This window comes from Sinocyclocheilus anshuiensis, unplaced genomic scaffold (assembly GCF_001515605.1).
Source record: "Sinocyclocheilus anshuiensis isolate Anshui unplaced genomic scaffold, SAMN03320099.WGS_v1.1 scaffold87, whole genome shotgun sequence".
Classification (NCBI taxonomy): Eukaryota; Metazoa; Chordata; class Actinopteri; order Cypriniformes; family Cyprinidae; genus Sinocyclocheilus; species Sinocyclocheilus anshuiensis.
Genome location: NW_015549609.1, coordinates 1,402,088 through 1,419,616, shown reverse-complemented (window position 1 = coordinate 1,419,616; position 17,529 = coordinate 1,402,088). Strand labels below are relative to the sequence as shown.

General features: G+C 37.9%; 1 protein-coding gene across 1 annotated transcript in view; it reads right to left on the bottom strand.

Annotated features, from left to right (window-relative positions):
- LOC107659103 (zinc finger homeobox protein 3-like) overlaps positions 1-15,528 on the bottom strand; it is a 164,859-nt gene extending 149,331 nt beyond the window's left edge. Inside the window, exon 1 of the mRNA XM_016447931.1 lies at positions 15,480-15,528. The gene's annotated coding sequence lies outside the window, so the exon portion shown is untranslated. The remainder of the gene's footprint in view (positions 1-15,479) is intronic.
- Between the last annotated feature and the right edge of the window lie 2,001 nt (positions 15,529-17,529).

Below are 17,529 nucleotides of genomic sequence, written 5' to 3'. Positions count from 1 at the left end.
AAAGAGTGAAAAATTTAAGGGGGTCTGAATACTTTCCGTACCCACTGTATATATATATATATATATATGATCATAAATAAATGCCACTACCAAATTGTAACTACCAGTAGGAAACTTTGGTTTTTCTTTAAGCTTTAATACTTTCAAGCTGAAAGTATTAAAGCATTCAATTGTGATTGTAATTGTGAATACTGACAGTACCATTAGGCTTGTTAATGAAGTTTTGTGAAATAAAAAATATGTAGAAAAAAAGAAAGGTAGGTCTCTTTTTTCATTTCTCAACACTAACAATGGGGGAAAATGCACCTGTATTTTTTTTAATAATAATATATTAATAATATTCTATAATAATGTTATTTGTACTAACACAAAAACTGTCTTTGTTGAGCAGTACAAAAGAGAGGGAACACAATGAAATAGGCATTTTTTTATATTAATAATATTTTATATCCATAATAATATTTGGTTACACTTTAAAGCTGTCCTTATTCAAGTGTAATTATACATTTAAGTACTGAGTAGTATTAATTATCCACATGCACTTACTATAGGGTTTAGTGTATGGTAAGCTGCACGTAATTGACTGTTATTACTATAGTAATAACATGTAACGTGTAACAAGGACACTAAAATAAAGTTGTGTCTAATATGTCTTGTACTAACACCAAAAAAGCTTCTAGTTTTTGTCGTAAAGTTTAAAAAAAATGTTCACTCTGACTGTAATTATGGATGCACGTTGTGAACACATCATGCAGAAATTACGATTTCTCAACATGTAAGAGCTTCCTAGGACCTGAATGCAAAAATAATAGTTTGTTAAGGTTTTCAAACAACTAAAGTATGAGTTATAGTAAAAGTGATGTGTATTTGACAGAACTACTGGCAAGCCGAGAGGTGAAGAGAAATTAAGTGCAAAGAAATAGAATACAATCAGGATGCATATTGAGATGCATGAAGGAAGTATTAGGCAGACAAAGAAATAGAAAGGCAAAAAGACAATTAACTTGAGTGCCCCAGGTCAACACCACTAACTAAACGTGTCCTGCTGTGGGAAATAAAACAGCGAGCCGCACATTTGTGGCTGTGGCTTTATACGACTCCGATCTGGTCTGGTAAAAATGTCTACCCAGTTCTAATTATAGAAAGCCTTACATTTCAAGATGACACACATACACACACAATGGCCCCCCAACACCTTTCCATTTACCTCCTTTCTCTCTCTCTCTCTCTCTCTTTGCACCTCACTGTTGGCCAGGCTACACTAGACATCTCTCCCTAATCAGCAGGCTTGCCTCACAGACCCGTTGCCATAGTGATGTGCTGGCTGGTCGACATGGCAACCGCTCTGAGGTCCACTATTAAAATGATGAGTGAGGGAGCGAGAGAGACTGTCCAAGATAGTGCAGGGGTATAGAAAAATGAGCGAAGAAGGGAAAACAGCAAAGAAAAACGAATAAGAGAAGAGGGGATTCAAGGGAGGGGAATGGAGGAACACTGCACATGCCATTGTGTTTCACGCATCCTGACAGAATGTGAGGAAATAATGCCATTAAGCTAATGCATGACATCAGTGGATTTACAGCTAGCACATATAAATTCATACACATGAGACATGCCTGTGTACTCTTCTCAATCTAGAGAAAGTGATCGTAAACTAATAAAGCGTTTTATTTAGCTACTTACAGTGGGTACGGAAAGTATTCAGACCCCCTTCAATTTTTCACTCTTTGTTATATTGCAGCCATTTGCTAAAATCATTTAAGTTAATTTTTTTTCCTCATTAATGTACACACAGCACCCCATATTGACAGAAAAACACAGAATCGTTGACATTTTTGCAGATTTATTAAAAAAGAAAAACTGAAATATCACATGGTCCTAAGTATTCAGACCCTTTGCTCAGTATTTAGTAGAAGCACCCTTTTGATCTAATACAGCCATGAGTCTTTTTGGGAAAGATGCAACAAGTTTTTCACACCTGGATTTGGGGATCCTCTGCCATTCCTCCTTGCAGATCCTCTCCAGTTCTGTCAGGTTGGATGGTAAACGTTGGTGGACAGCCATTTTTAGGCCTCTCCAGAGATGCTCAATTGGGTTTAAGGCAGGGCTCTGGCTGGGCCATTCAAGAACAGTCACAGAGTTGTTGTGAAGCCAATCCTTCGTTATTTTAGCTGTGTGCTTAGGGTAATTGTCTTGGGCTGCAATATAACAAAGAGTGAAAAATTTAAGGGGGTCTGAATACTTTCCGTACCCACTGTAGGTCACTACAGACACATCTGTAGTATGAATTAATATTTATGAAATATAAAGCGTTTTTTATGGACTGCAGGACCATTATCATTATAAGCCGCAATATGATTACAAGTCGTAATATATGGGCGAACAAAATGACATGAGGGTTGATAGTCTCAAAGGCACCATCAAAATCACACAATCAGACTTAAGAGTTAAGAAAGAGTTCAAATATTCCAGGTTAAACACAAATTAAGGTCTATTCATGCCATCAGTGGCATACTGTTATATTTTGGGTGTATCTTCAGTAAATAATTACACAATGAATGAATGAATGAATGAATGAATTAATTAATTAAGTTAAAGTAATAAATTCATATAAATATAAATATATAAACATGCACACAGTAGATGCTTAATTTAAAACAGTACACAATAAATATTTACTTAAATGTGGAATAAGAAATTTTTGTAATGCCATTTTAAGTTTAAAACTAATTTGTGTATTCCACAAATATTAATAATAATAATAATTAATCATTAATATTTTACATCATAATATTATAATTGGTTACATTTGAATGTGTCCTTGTTAAAGTGTAATTATACATTTAAGTAGTAATATTAATTAACAAGATGTACTACTAATTATAGGGTTTGATTTATCTGTAGTTGTGTGTAATTGTACATTTTAAACAGTACATTTAGTAGAAAATATAAATAGAAATTTTGCACACGTAGATTTTTTTTTTTAATATGTAAGTCTATTTAAAAAGCAGCTATTGTGTGCATATACACAAAGTACACACTTACACAAATCAATTTTAAACTTAAAATAGTATTTTTTTGTTACTTTTACGCAATTTCAAGTTAAAGTTAAGATAAGTGTAAAAAAAACCTTAAAGTTAATAAAAAAATAAAATAAACAATTGTAAAATAAACATCTAGAGAGAACTTTAATTTAATTTAATTTTAAAGACACCTAATATAAAGTGGATCCCAGGTCCCTAAAATAATTTAGTTATACGTTAGCTTGTAAAAACAGGTTGACAATTCTATCTCGAAGTCAACCAAGATACTTTTATTTCAGTTGCATTTTTGTCACCCATTTTTCTCCCTCTTTCTGACCGTGTGACCATAGAAGAAGCTTTATTTAGTCTCGAAAATTCGGAATAAATCATATAACACCAAGATAATTCCATTCCATAAAGTATAGCCGTGTTTTCCCCTCTACTGTTTATGTAAACGTGTGCAAGTCATTCTTTTTGATTTGTTGGTGTGTGCTGAAAACAATATCACAATTTCACACAACAGTAAAAACCCCAACAGACTGACTCGACACACACACACACACACACTCACACACACACACACACACACACACACACACACAGGTTTGTTTTTGTGAAAAGTGGGGACATCCCATAGGCGTAATGGTTTTTATACTGTACAAACTGTATGTGCTATTGCCCTACACCAACCCTACCCCTAAACCTACCCCTTACAGGAAACTTTGTGCTATTTCAGATTTTCAGTACACTCCATTCTGTGTGATTTATATGCGTTTTGAAAAGTGGGGACATGGGGTAATGTCCTGAAAAGTCACCTTCTCCTTGTAATACCTGTGTCATACCTTTGTCATTATACAAATTTATGTCCTCATTTGTCACAGAAACGCACACACACACACACACACACACACACACACAACCTGCTGCACTTTGGCTGAACTGTGTTATTTTATATATATTAACTGCACTTTTCCAAAACAGTTTGTCTACTTGATTAAAGCTGTAATATTATTGATCTACAGAGCTTTGATTAGGTTAGAAGAATATTATGAAAAAAAGTATATTACATTAGAATTTTTGAAACTTGGGAGACCGAATATAAAACATGAAAGTCAATCTGAAGAGAATATAAGGTTTAACTCATCAGCTCTGTCCAACTTCCTCTCCTTTCTACTCTTTATTTATCTGTCTGTCTCTTTTCCTCTGCATCCTTTCTTATCTTCCTTTCCCTCTTCTATCCCAGTTCCATTCATTCACTTTCTCTCCCCCCTCTGTCCGGTCGTGTCTATCTCTCCCTCATAAAAGTCATGTCACAATGAGTGGATGCCAGTCGGGCTTCAAACACACTGAGGCAGTTTGTGTCAGCGCACGTGACATTCCAGACAGGCTCTGTCTCATTGAGCCGGGTTTTATGAACGATGTCTCATTGATGTCCTTCTGTCCTCTCACATTACCACACTAGTGCACCATTCACTGACAATTACAATGAGTTTAAACAAAGTAAGAAAGTGCGTCATTCTCTTAATGCAATTACAGGATGTGTACGCACAGAAAACACACACACACAAACATGTACTTCTGTGCTACAGGTTGAGAGAGCGAGCGGAAAATGTTAATTTATGCAACCCCGATCCCCCCGAGGGTAGTCCCAGGCCTACCCTCACCCAATCTGACACTGGAACAGGACAAAAGTTGGATTCATCCTACATAACAAAGATGTAGAAATTCAGTATTTGGACAGTTCAGCTACACTTAAAAAATGTATGAATCCCAATAAAATTTGATCCTGCAGTTAATAAAAACAATAATTATAAATAATAAGAAAACAAAACTGGAAATGTTTCATTAAATAAAGCAAACCTCAATTTCATTTACGTCTATGCATCAAGGCTTTTATCCACAACGACTTACAAAAGAGGAACAAAAGCCATTTTTCAAAGAGCTAACAATAATTGTAACATACATTACTAACACGACTCTGGAAAAGCTGACTATGACAATATACATTTAATTAATAACATTATTTTAAAATGTTTTATTTTTGAAGAGCAAATAACATCGAAATATCTTCATCATGCATCAATAAGACTGTTTACATCAGCAGCACAGGATGTAAAAAGGCAATGTTTTCTAAACTTTAAATCAAAATTCTAATTATTTGTTTGCTTTTTGCATCATATTGATAATGACACAAGAAAGAGTTATTGTAATTGTATAATAATAATAGTGTAATTGTTATTGTAATATAAATTGTACCTAACTCATATATATATTTATTTATTGCACATTAGTGTTTAAATAGGATTGCAACATTTGAAATGATTGCAAAATATGTTTTAATTGGATTGCAAAACTTCTAAATATCTAAATAGGGTGTATGCTGCTAAAAATCCCTAAGCTTGCATTTAAAGAGACTTGGTAGGAGGTAATTTGGCCAGAAAAGTATGTGAACCATTGATATAATGCAATGCAATGTTTTATAGTTCAGCTTAAGTTTCCAAATACTTTTTAGGGTCACTGTTCACACACACGTTGTGACCTGCGTTTCCATTTGCATCTTCCAATGTCGGTTCTTTACGGCCATTTGGAGTCTTTCTTAAAGGGGTCATCGGATGCCCGTTTTCCACAAGTTGATATGATTCTTTAGGGTCTTAATGAAAAGTCTGTAACATAGTTTGGTTAAATTTTCTCAATGGTAGTGTAAAAAACACCTTTTTTACCCTGTCAAAAACAGTTATTTTCAGAGCAAGCCGTTTTGTAGCATTTTACTTTAAATGTTAATGAGCTCTGCTGACCCCGCCCCTCTCTTCCGAGCTGCTCTCAGAGAGACTGTTTACTTTAGCTACATTTATCATGAAACTTGCCAATTAGCACATTATTAAGAAAGACGATTTGCAAAGATTAATTAAAAAACCTTATACTCACTTCTTCTGTAGGTGAAGCTGGATCACGAATGATTCGCGCGAACATAGACGCATTTAGGTAGATCGGGGGCGCATTCCCTTCAAAAACAAATGTAATCCACTGCGTCTTCAGCGGCTCAGATGTCGGCAGTAAATGACGACTGCTATGTTCATTATTACATCCAACAACAGAACACCTCAATCGCTTAGGAGTCATTCTTGTCTACATCTGCTCCGGCGGTGAAACAATGGCGGACTGATGACAGCTCACTCAGGGCGGGTCTAAGGTAAGACGCCAGTCCAGTCTGTGCTGAAACGCTACTGTCAATCAAACTATCGTGGGAGGGGCCTGTTTTTGTGACGTCACACAGACAGGCATCTGAGATCGGCTCAATTTGAGAACTGGGTAAAGATTTTAGTAGATAAAAAAAAACCACTAGGTGGATTTTTATCATTATAGTGTGGTTGTGTACACACACTGCCAACACACATTTCAGTTCAAACAACTTGTAAAAGTGAATGTAGCATCCTATGACCCCTTTAAATTTCTAACTGTAAGTAGGCCTAACTTCACTGCCAGCCTGCAGGACTCTGGAGTTAACTAGTGCTGGCTGATCAATCAAAACAGTACGAGACTCATTAAAAACAGTCTGCATGGCCAATTTCAGATCTGGAACAGCCTCCATCTCATGGGCGAGATCTGCATCTGATCGGACATGTATCAAATATAGCACTGAAACATGACTACCATGTCATAGCTCACATAAAACAGGTACACACATCTATGCAAACACACACTCACACATGCACATCCTCTAAGTCAACTGCCGCGTGCACACAAGTGTGTGTGAGCCCAGAGTGATATATTTTGTTCGACGTGGGGCCCCCATAATTAGTATTGATCAGCCCATTATGGTGTATTAGCCTCCAATTGGATTTCCCTAAGTTTAAAGTCAAGTTCATTGGCTGGCAAGTGTCAGCGGTTTAAGTGAGACATTGAGCACCCCACCAGGCCAAAGAACAATGGAGAACTGTTTCAGACAAGAGCCATCAAGCCACGGGCGAACTATTATACTACAGAGAATAGAGAGAATCATGCTAACAATAGCCTCAAAAGCAAAATTTCATCTATTTTCCTGATAGATGGCAGCGGGATGGTAAACTGATCTGAGACTAAACCATTAATGCTTCTGAAGAATGTATCAAAGTCAGGAATAAATGAAATAGGAAGAGAAGACGGGAAAAGACAGAATGTATCCGCCGCTGTGGAAGCGCTTCACGAGCCTTCTGTTCTCTGTCAGCGGCCTTCTGTCCAAATGAGATTTGACGTTCTCCAACTTCGAGAACAGCTCCATCTGCACTGCCTCGGTGTGGCGACCCGCTGCCTCACAGACCCCCATTCGGAAGGGGGATCGTGTTTGTACAGATTCAATTAGAAAGTGCAAACAAAGGAAGCCTTTGACAGACTGCCATAATACAAAAGCTTAGCAAGGCCTGAGAAAGCATCCTATTCATTAACGCCCTCAAGTATTTAATAACTTGCCTGGCTCTGCTACGCAAAAATGGATATACAGATCGGGACAGATAAGGGAGAAAGCTGGCAGACATGGGCTGTTGATTACACTCTGCTGCCTGGTCACATGATCGCTCCACCAAGACTATAAAGAATCACTACAGTCACTGGGCAAGCTGGTCCCTGTGGAGAAATAGAGGAACAAACTAAAGACAATGACAGGGTCCCCTCCAGTGCACACAACCCACCCCAATTAGTCCCCAGCTGGGCCTTTCTCTCCGACCAGGCCCTGCTAAGCCTGCTACACTGCCAATTAAAGGGGACCCAATTTGTCAGATCCCCAAGTCCTCACAACTCACCACCCTACAGTAAACCTCCACTCTTGCGCCCAGGTATCGGTCTTCATTTAGAGCAGGGTGCTCAGCATTAAATGGAAATCAATGGTGTAAGTTTAGCAAAGAGTTAATTACTGCTGGGCCTCCAATTGATCCGGGCCCCGAGTGTTGGCAGCAAAGAGGGGCCATTTGTCTCATTCATCTGCCATTAAAAATGAGCCGAGAAGGAGGAAGAGATGGAGATATAGAGCGGAAAGAGGAGGGGGATAGAGGGAACAGTCAATTTGATAGTAAAATCGTGGCGAAGTGAATGCATTCTTTCTGTTTCTATATAGCACAAAAAGTTTGCAGATATAACCTAACAAAAGTCAGAGAAATTGGCTTTCTGGGTCGCTCTAATAGTGTGCATTTAAAATCAAAATATAATGGCAGTGACGGCTGTTCTTTTATCTCACTGACTCAATAACCATCCTGTCAAATTTACCATTATGGCTTTTATTACAGGAAATGGAGCCAGTTTTAGTAAACAAATGCCTACTGCAAAAATAGACCGGAAAATATTGCTCATAAATTGGATGTACATATCTAGAGTAGCAACTAGCAAAACTGGTATCAGTGCAGCATTCTCAATAGATGCTGTTTTCAAAGTTAATCTAGTAACCAGGGGTATTGCTAGACCCTTTTTACTGGGGCACGAGCACCACTGAAATACTGCTGTGCCCCAGTAAAATATTACTGATACATTTTTATGTTAATGGGATTGACATATATCGACCTGAGAATTATTTTCTTTAATAATATTTCAGCAATCAAGTCATGTGTGTTTTCTATCAGCTGTTTAGAATCAGAACTAATGATGCCAGATTCATGAATTAATCACTCTTTTGATCTAATCGATCAAAAAGGTCTGAAATTATTCACAATTCAGTTTGATTCATTTGGACAGTTCACTCACACACCAAATCATTTGCAGTGGTTTCTGACAACACAAAAAAAGAAGAAAAAAAAAATGAGACCTGGATAAAGTAGAAATTTATATATAATTAATTGTAGAAAACAAAACATTAAAAAACTAATTTGAAGCAGCTCTATATGGCACATGCCACTTGTGAACAACTCTGTACTGCAAAAAAATATTATTTATATCAATTTATATCCAAAACCGTATTTTTTTTTTTTAAAGCATCAAAATATGGCCACATTTTTTGATAGGAAGCCTGTAGACCAGTACTCACTGAAAAAATGGATGGAGAATATCTCTGAATGATCACAAATATGCAAGCCCTCAGCACATCCTGATTTACGCAAAGATATACATTTGTGCCGATCTGAATCTCACACCATAATGCATTACAGCAGCTTGCCTGCTTTCCTTTTGAATTTTGTGAATGTGCCGCTCCCCATTTCACAGCATCCTTCCAATTAAAAACGTCCTTGAGCTGCTGCTCCACGGCCTTTGGCTGATTGCTGAGTAGAGTCCGAGCAGTGCATGCAATCAGCGGCAAAGCCACGAGGAGCGATAGGCTGAGTGAAAAAAAAAGTCCAACACACTGTAAAACAGGGATCTTTGAGTGTGTGTGTGTGCGGGTTTGGGGGTTGGAGTTGGACTCCTGTTCTGCAATTACAGCCCATCCTGCATGGGCCCCTTCAGTCCAACACTTAAGGGTTGCTGTGATTCCTGACAGAGAAGGTTATTAGTTTTTATTGAAGGAAATAGGTGCTGGGCAGCTTGAAATGGTGCAGTAATGTGCGGGGGGGATGGAGGGGGCACTCCTGACCCTGCTCTCCCTTGGGTCCTATAGAGTCGGCTGAATGCCGGACATGTTGAGCCCATCACGCCATTCACGATTCTTCTCCAGCGTCCCCCACTCCTCGGGGTCAGTGTACCTCTCCATGGCCTTGAACTCAACCTAACCAACCCTTCCACAAGCCCTCTCTTTCTTTCTTCACTCTCTCCATCCCTGGAAACCTTTTGGCTTTGACATTTTCAGCTTCTGTCCAGCTTCTCATTATGTCTCAACCCTGTCGCTGTATTAATCAATACGTCTGTGTTCATTAATTAGCTCTTCTTACAGGGATGTACAGTTTTTTTAATCAGAAATTGCTGTCTTTAAAATAAATAAATAAATAAATCCCAATGTGACTCTTTATCTTACCACTGGAGGAAACGGTGTTGTGCAGGACAGGGCAACGTTTATTCATGCACCACCAAACAAACAAACAAACAAACACACACACACACACACACACACACACACACACACATATACAGCATATATGGTAGATAATACAATGGTAGATGATATAGATGATAACACCATGATCACAATATATTAAAAAAGCACCATAAAATGCATTTAATTTAAGTTATGCACTATAATTCAAGTCTTCTGCAGCTATAAGTAGTTATTCATTGAAAATCTTCTCCTCACAGCTCTCAAATCTTTTACAAAATTATGTTTAAACCTATATGTTTATGTCATAATCAGCCACCAGACATATGAGAGCCAATGCAATGTGACATCACATCTTGTAGCGGCAAATATTTGAATGAGTGTTATTGAGATTTGGGCAATCTTACAGTACTTCTATTGTGTATTTTTTGTTGCCTAGCAGCTGAAAGACAGTACAGTAGAAAAACAGTAGATTGACTTTGAGTCTGTAGCCTGCCGTTCTACAAGCTACATTTATATTTATTCATTTATACAAAACAACTCAAAAATGAGCAACATGGCAAGCAATTTGTCATAGACCCAATGATATTCTTACACTAAAGCAACAGATCTGCGTTTTTGCTTTGAAAGCTGTAATGACTGTTCTTATATGTCTCCTCACGTTTGTGTGTGCGCACATATAACAGACCAAAAAGGGACTCAGGAGGCCATATTTGCCTTTGTGCAGTGGCCGCCAGTGTGTGTACACTGCAATGTGTGACATTAGTTCAGCATGTCTAAGCTATGATGTGCCTGCAGCCCTGATGAAGTGAAGTGCATGTCTACGTCCAAAGAGCACATCCATGTGGCACCCATCTTGTATCCATCTTGTTTCCTTTCTTATACAGAAGATCAAGTAACTGTGAGTGATCAAACACTACATGTGCACGCTAAATGTGTGTATGTGTGTGCTGACCTGCTGTGCTCATTAGTATTCTAGGCAGGTCCCTCTGCCACTGACTCTCTGCTCAACCAATAATAATGGCCTGATGGGAGTCTGATGGCCACAAGGCTTCCTCATGTACACACACACACACATATAATCACAGTAAAGCACACACACACGCACACACACACACGCATCCAAACTATAATTCACAAACCAGTCGTTGCAGGCAACAAATGGTGTATAGTGATGCATAGTTACTAATTACATCTCTTTTTTGGCCTTTTTCGACCACTTATTTATTGAAAAAGCAGAGCGATGATGGGAAATAATGGATGAATGGCATTGGGAAATGTTGCAAGCTGTATTCAAGCAAAATATGCCCACATGAATACCACAGCTCAATGTATCCAACCCAGATTCATTAAAAAACAATTTGCAACCATGCCATTTTAGCGTGATTTTACAAATCTTTGAGCTAGTTTTATAATGTGGCGTAACATGGTACCCGAGTGCTTTAAATCACAATGATGTACCAGGTGAGGTAACAAGCAAGTTTACAACATCAAAAAAGTCATACATATGGATCTGGTTATGTGATGCAAATGTCAAACTGTATTAGATTACAAGTCATGCACAATGGTAAAAGTGCTCTGCAGTCATAATATAGTATTGTGCAAGAAAATTCTCAAAAATAAGACATTATTTATTGATAATCTGCCTTATAATCATAATTTTGTAAAAATGAATATAAGTTGTTGCTGTTTTACTGCCACCGTTGTGTATTTCTTCAGGAATTTGAAGTGAATTGTATGTATAGGTACATTTTAGGAGTTTTGCCAAAAAAAAAAAAAAGTAGGTAGAGGCAAGTGTTTCCTATTGAATGTATCAGAGCACAACTGCTTGGTCAAGTTTCTGGCAGCACTATTTTCTTTCAGTCACACTAAATGTAGCTTGAAAATGAAAATCTAAATCAGTCTGTTGTAACATAACGTGAAATAAAACCCTGCATACAAACAGTGGACTGCGATAATAGATACGTTTTTAGCATTTTGGGGGGGTGCTTTTTCCTCAGTACCTCTTGGGACACAATTTGATCAATTTATTCATCCTACAGAGTTATTGAGTAAGCAGTTAAATGAGAGGTTTGGCTCTCTGCTGAAGTTGCCGCAGTTATTCAGACTGTTTAATTGCCTTTTCCACAAAAGTGAACCACTGCCCCTCTTAGCTGATGGGCAGGAAGTGAAGAGAGGAGAAAATGAATGTCACTACACAGCTTGTAAATTAAAACAAGGCCGACAACAGGCTCTAACTTAACCGAGGAGAAGATTGGCCTGTGTCTGGAGTATTACTACTCATTTAGAGTCCCTGCCCACCCCAAAAACCTTATTAGTGTGTGGTGTGTTGTGCTAAGTGAGTGTGTTATTAAAACTCCTAAAACCAGCGACAACCAGATCCAAATACAGAAAGTAGGGCCAAACGCAACAAAACTTTCACAAAATGTCTGTAGCTTTATCTTCCTGTGCGCTGTCTTTGTCTTTCTTGCTCTCTCTCTCTCGCTCTCTTTCTGACCGCAGGCTAAGTGAGTGCCGGGCCTGGCTCCCTCAGTGGCGGCTAATGTTCCTGACCCAGCACTCCCCAAGCCACCTCCAGCCCTCCAGGCCTTTGAAGGGCCGGCCCGCTCTAAGGTCTCCTGACGGCTGGTGAGGAAATTTGCAGGAACAACTGGAAGAGGCCTGTGTTTATTCAGCTCCCTTTAATGAGGAGAGAGAGGGATTATCGCTGGCCTGGATCTCCCCTGGAACGAGAAGGAGGGGAAAAAACAAAACAAAAAAAAGGAAAACGAAAGAGAAAACGGCTGCTCCGCATGCTGTTCTACCTCTGACCACTCCAGGCAGATTTTCGACACAAGTGAGGGAGCGAGGGAAAGGGAGGAGGGGGAAAAATGAGAGAGCAGGGCCTGCTGTGCCCATGCATTTCTAGTCTGCTTTCTGCACTTCCACTTCCAGATGTTCTTATTGCGAAACCAGTAGGGAGGAGAGAGAGTGTATTAGGACGTGGTTTGGCTGGTTTGGGTTGAAGAAGGTGGTGGTTCAACACCTGGCCCAGCCACAAGCATGAGTGGCCCTTACAGTTCAACTCCTCATGGTGCTATCATACGGGGGCTTCCTGAGTAAATTATACAAGCTATACTGTTTTATTATTGCAGTGTTTTACACATAGTTTTATTGTAATTGTAACTGAAGCAAAGAATGGTGTAAGCTGGCGTAAAGATCCCTCACGTGGAGTGCTAGTCTCACAGATGGAGCCTTCATGCATGAGGATTAAGCTTAAAGCACAATACTTCAGAGGTTATGGAAAACCTTCGTATATCATGGATCATATACGCCAGGGTTGTGTAGAATTCAGAATGGAAGAACTGTCTCTCTTTCAATACATGAATGTGATTTTGAATTGAATTGACTTCACCCCACAGGAAGCTGAACTGAAATGTAAATAAAAAATATAAATTATATTTAAATTCTAAATAAACAAATAAATAAATAATGTATGTACATTTAAAAAAAAAAAAAAAAAAGATAAAAGCTGTATATTTCATTGACTTACGTTAATATACCAAATTATTAAAAATCGTTTTTTTCATTGTTTTACATTGTCTTTATACTATCTATCTATCTATCTATCTATCTATCTATCTATCTCTTTTTACACTTTCTTCAAAAGTATCAAACAAGTTCAAAGTTTTACATTTCATTTTCTAGTTAAAAATTAGTCATCTAAATTCCAATTGCAATTCTGCATTCTGTTTGCTACTGCAATTTATTAATTGTATGAATTTAGGAACTTACAAGACATTATCAATCATTATCATTTTAATTAGAGCTATTGTTTTGACACCCACATCTAAAAATGCAACATTCACGATCCAAAATGCAAGATGAAATACAATGACCAAGGCACACAAATAAAAGCAGCACAGATGGAACTTGCTCCATCGCCCCACCCCATACTTATTTGATTTATCTCTTGCATATTTAAAGGTACAACTCTGGTAGATGTCTAGTTGTTGACAGCAAGTTGACTGAGTTCTCTTAAACAGTGAGACAGACAGCACCAGTGGATCAATAGCAATGTCTATTGTCCACTCATTGAGGAGAGCATTAGGACTGCTCATGCTGTATCATGCATCCTTCACTGATGCAGGTCAAAGGTCAGGATCTCTAACCCTACAACACACAGCTTACACATGAGTCGAACTCGATCGCCAGAGGCTGTAGCTCTGAGCTGTGCTGAGCAACTGCCCCTTCCTCCACTCCGGAGTGGAAGTGCAAACAACCCACCGCTTCATAATCCACACGACAAGACCAACCTCAGATACTCAGATGACCTTTGGCCTTTGACCTCCATCCAGTGTCTCCAAGTTCAAGGCTAGGCTGAGGTGAGATACAGATAGATTAGAAGAAGGACTTGAAGAGCAGCCATATGGCTAGCAAAGACCCACGGACCAACATCGGTTTACAGATGAAGAGACTGTTAGCCTGTGTGTGAGTGTGTGCGTGCGTGCATGCGTGTGTGTTTGTGTGTGTGTGGTTTGCTAGAAAACATGTTGCCAAAATACTTTCACTCTCCATCTGGTTCCCTTTTGAGAGCGCAGGCCTGTTGGTTTACAAGTCTACCACTTCAGAGCCATAAAACTGCACTTGAGTGGATTAATACATTTAAAAAAAATTATAATAGAATGCCACTTCATTGGTGTTGATTAGCAAAACCACATAATGCCGATATCCAATTATGCGAGATTACCTCAACATCTGTTTTTTACACTGAAAGTGTCTTTAAATTTCTCATGAAAGAGAGGCTGATATTTATATGGTAATTACTCACTTGCATTTAAAACAGTGGGACTTCAATATAAAGTATTACAAAGCAGCACTCCTTTTAGGATCGTATGTCTTAAAGGCAAGTATGAAACCAGAGAGATGTTTTTCAAGCATCAATAAAACAGTAGAGAGCTTTTCTGCCTTATCACCTTGAGGGAAATTAACTAAATGCATTTAAAACCCTCTCAAAAAAATTGCAAATTATTTTAGCTAAGCTCACATGCCAATCAATCATTTATAATAGAATATGAATGTATAATATAGTATAATAACATATTAATTACATGTTATTACAAACATTTGCACTCAAATATTTGCCATTTTATACAAAAAGCACAGCGCTGTAGTTTATCAACACATAAATGTTCTCTGTTCCTACTTTCCCTTTACTTGCAACGACGTGACATTTTGTCATGCAGTGGCATCCCATTTTTTACCAATAATTCTCAGTGAGTGACAGAGGCCAGGAATAGCACATGGCAAATGACTCCAGTTTGAGAGATCAATATTGTAGTGAGCTCCTTTAGATATACTGTCACATCTAAACCTGCACAAACATCTCTGCCACAGGGATAATTCACTCTCCCAGCTAAATGCACTATGCACGCTGTGAAAAAAAAGACACAGAAAATTTGCCCACGAGGTAGGTTACAGATGGCACGTTCGGAAATTACACACAGTATGACGACACACTTCATTTAATGATTTTGTGCACTCAGACTCACCAACAGTCGATGAAGAGCAGCTGCAAAATCCCTTTCCTCGTTTCCTCACAGACCTATAAAGGACACACAAAGAAATAATCATAATCAAACAGCCTTCAATCAAATCTGAAATTCAATTTTCCTCATCCACTCCAATCAGCCGTCTCAAAGAAAACACCAAGGTCTCTAATCTCCAAGCTGACTGATCAACATTCTTACTCAAATACTTTCTGACCGGTCCCAATCATTTCTGGCCCCAAGGCCATACTTAACACTATATAAAATAAGTTTGAGAATAAACCTTGTGATGGCCAAGCCAGAGAAAAGACCAAACCTACATCCATGACAATAGGAGGCATATTGTACCAAAGAACAAAGGTGTACATCGTGACAACAATAGCATGAGGCCCTCATGCTTGTAATGCATATGTAATCAGAAACTGGGATGAACTGGGACGAACATATCGATATTTCATACCATACCACTTCACAGCCATTTACTGTGCTTTTTATATTAATACAATAAATACAAGAGCAACAGACATGTAATTGTAAAACACGTTGAGTATAGATTTTCATTTTAAAGCAAGAGATCACAATAAATGATACTGAGAATTCATAGTAGCCTAGCAGCCTTTGAGACCTTAAAGGGATAGTTCACCCAAAAATGAAAATTCTGTCATCATTTACTCACTCTCATGTCGTTCCAAACCTGTATGAGTTGCTTTCTTATGTTGAACATAAAAGAAGATATTTTGAAGATTGATGGTAATCAAACAGTTGGTGGTTGCCATTGACTTCCATAGTAGGAAAAAAAAATACTATGGAAGTCAATGGCAACCACCAACTGTTTGATTACCAGCAATAAGAACAAACATAAGAAAGCATAAGAAAGCAACTCATACAGGTTTGGAACGACATGAAGGTGAGTAAATGATGACAGAATTTTCATTTTTGGGTGAACTATCCCTTTAAGGAATGTATTGACTGGGTTGAGACAGTTACAAGGTCTGTCACAATGGGAAAACACAATGAAAAGACACCCACCAGTTTTGAAATCATTCTATCTTTCTGCTACTTTTTGTCCTTGCATGTTTTTAAAAATGTAGGATTTTCTTTGAAACAATTTCACAGAAACTATATATATATATACACTGTATATATATATATATATATATATATATATATATATACACTGTATATAAGGGAGTAACAGCTAACATTGAATTAAATGTGAAATGTTGACGTAGAAAGCCTGAAATACTATTTTCTTGTAAAACACACACTAGTAATATTTGTTTTATTTACATCTTTGAAAAATATTTTTTACAGTGCACACAATTACATATTTTAGCGCAATACTTTTACATGAGGTTTTATTTTCCTGTCGGTGCATTAAAGCAGCTTTGGACCAATGTGCTAATTACTGGCTCTTTTTAATAAGAGGGCATAGGCTCACATATACATCCAGACACAATGACAGATTTATTGTGCCCCGTGGAGGCAGTAGCGAGGACCCTGGCCTCCAATGGCCCACCACAGCAGAGTGAGATATAGTGAGGTATTGATCCCAATGCCACTTCATTTCGCAATAACTATTACACAATATTTGCTTGCCCGCTCCTGGCCACTGATTTATACTGCCCTGTTATTTGCATTAGCAGTGAGTGTTTTTCGATACCGTGGCTATGGAAGGTCTTCTCAACAGATGAAGAAACACAGAAACCACAATTCATCAATGCATATTGTGTGCACATGCAAACTCTGGCATACACCTTTCACTCTGTTTAAATGCACATGCATCTCTCCAGTTCAGATCTGAAGAGCAGGGAAATTTCATCGCATGGATCCACGGTTATTATAGTTAACTGAAATTTAGACCATACAAATTTTTTTGTTACTTGAAATAAAATAAACTTTAGCCGAAATAAAATAAAATAAATAAAATAAATTTTATTTCAGCTAGTTGCCGTTTCTCATTTTCATTTAGCTTAATTTAATTTTTTTATAATATCAAACTGAAAACTATAATAAAAACTATATATATATATATATATATATATATATATAT